Source organism: Etheostoma spectabile, chromosome 4 (assembly GCF_008692095.1).
Source record: "Etheostoma spectabile isolate EspeVRDwgs_2016 chromosome 4, UIUC_Espe_1.0, whole genome shotgun sequence".
In the NCBI taxonomy this organism is placed as follows: Eukaryota; Metazoa; Chordata; class Actinopteri; order Perciformes; family Percidae; genus Etheostoma; species Etheostoma spectabile.
This window is the reverse complement of record NC_045736.1, coordinates 11,534,137-11,536,209: the sequence shown is the minus strand read 5'-3', so window position 1 is coordinate 11,536,209 and position 2,073 is coordinate 11,534,137. Positions and strand designations below refer to the sequence as shown.

The following is a 2,073-nucleotide window of genomic DNA, read 5'->3' as shown; positions in this document are numbered from 1 at the left end:
CAGAAAACTCAGATTGGACAGATGGTCTAACCATAGTCCTCCCAAATCTACCAGAGTTTAGAACGCCAACACAAAGAAAGCGGAAAGTGACGAACATGTCCGAAATGAGGGACATCCGGTGGAATTTCTTGCTGCACCGGAAAAATCCCAGAAGTGGAACGTTGTGGATATAGACTACCTCCTAGCTAACAAGCTGAAAAAAAATCAATGAAATTGTGCAATATGGCAGGTCTGCTTGTTTTTTATTTCCGATAAATGACGATGAAAAGGTTTACAAGGAATGTGTTTATGCGAGGACTGCTCTGGATGAACTACACACGGCGATACACTGGCAGGAGTAAATTGCATACAACCAATATATATAGTCCAGGAAATTTCTATAGCTCATGTTACTGTTTTGTGTGAACAGCTAACTATTTTTTGGGGTTTTCCGCCTTTATTTGATAGGACAGCTAGGGGAAAGAGAGGTGGAAGACATGCAGGAAATGGTCACAGGTCGGATTTGAACCTTGGACCTCTGCGTCGAGGCATTAGCCACTCGATGTATTTACACCTGCGCTACCCACTGATGCTATCCGGCCACGCAACCGTTAACTTCATTTAATATTTTTTGGGGCGTTTTCTTTTGCAGGATGCAAATGTTCCATCAAAACAAGTTCCTTCCCCGGACTATTTTTCAGAGGCACTTGGAATTTAGCGCCGCCCAAGACTTTTGTGATTGGTTTAAAGAAATGGGGGTTTCCGCCCCCAATTGTCAAAAGTCAGTTTCCTTCGGGCGAGCAGAAATCAACTTTGAGAGTGTGATAGCGTATATGCCTCGTGCCCGTGATGCTTAGTTTTATGTACGCAGGTGCCATTTTTTTCCCTCTCCCTGTTTTGTTTCACGCTCACAGCTGCCTGTACAACTCTAGATTGTTAAATTATTGTGTGAAGAGTAATATCTTCTCATGTGAAATGATATAATTTGCTTGTAAGGTAAGCATGCGCTCAGGAGATATTAAATAACCATCATGCCATACTTATTAAAATCAAATTCAAAGTCTGAATGTTGCCACTGTTTGCTTTAAGTGTTGCATTTGCTACCACCTTGACTCATCTTTGAGCGTTTGTTTGCTTAGAAAAAACTGTTTTAGTAAAGCTGCAATTACGTGACACCTTGTAAGGTAAAAGCTATCCGTGTCGCTCTCAGTCAAAATATATGCATATGGTGGAAACCTGGCCACAGCATACTGCGAGGAGGATCGCAGATATCAGCAGTTTCTTTCATGACTCTTTAAATGAGCGAGCCGATCTATTCAACAGCTGTTTTGTGGCTCCACCACATCCCTCATTCCAGAAGTGCTCACCATCTGCTTTGTTGCAATTCTTTTTAACTAGTTAATGGTTATTTTCCCCCAGTTGAGCCTCTGCACCCGCAAACATTTGAGCTTTAGACCTGTTTGGTAAAATTAGTAAATGTGAGTTAACATAGCGCAAAAACTCAAACACGTTCTCTTTTTTTCTCTTTGCCAACAAAGCATTGGCGATTTTAGACGTTTTTTTAGTGGGGCTCCAGCTTCATCTCAGCCCCCCCCAAAATTATAATAATAAAAAAGAAAACAAAAAAGTTTAACATTGGTAGTCCCCAGAGAAGAAGTTGGTTATTTCATGGCACAGATTAGAACCCAAATTGAAACGTAAACTAAAATTGCTGAATGTTAGAACATTGTGTCAAGTTGCAAATTTTTACTGTGACTAATAAAAAGTCTATCAAGTGTCTAGTTGTAGTGTTAACAGTGTCAAGAAACGTTAGCTGACGTTGGTGTTCAGTAGCTCAGAGATTATTGGTAATGAAATTAGTGATTTGGCAGCAGGTGGGGGTGGGGGTCGGGGGGGGGTTAACACTTTTGCGAGGTATTGTATCCATGTCACATTCTCATTAGAGATCTGATCCTGCAACAAAGGACAGAAATAGAATCTATGTTTGATGCTGATATTCAAGTCAACCTTTGCACTGAATACCTCTATAATCATGTTTTTGAGTAGTTCATTATAGGTTTTCTGTGAGAATCATTTCCTCCCTGTCATTTTTTT

At 40.5% G+C, this 2,073-nt stretch overlaps 1 protein-coding gene and 1 long non-coding RNA gene across 2 annotated transcripts in view; both read left to right on the top strand.

The window, feature by feature from the left end:
* The window catches only part of grm4 (glutamate receptor, metabotropic 4), a 206,522-nt gene that overhangs the window by 45,050 nt on the left and 159,399 nt on the right, over positions 1-2,073 (top strand). The window lies entirely within an intron of this gene.
* The window catches only part of LOC116687587 (uncharacterized), a 16,972-nt gene that overhangs the window by 2,208 nt on the left and 12,691 nt on the right, over positions 1-2,073 (top strand). Inside the window, exon 2 of the long non-coding RNA XR_004331593.1 lies at positions 2,036-2,042. This is a non-coding gene — a long non-coding RNA (uncharacterized LOC116687587). The remainder of the gene's footprint in view (positions 1-2,035; positions 2,043-2,073) is intronic.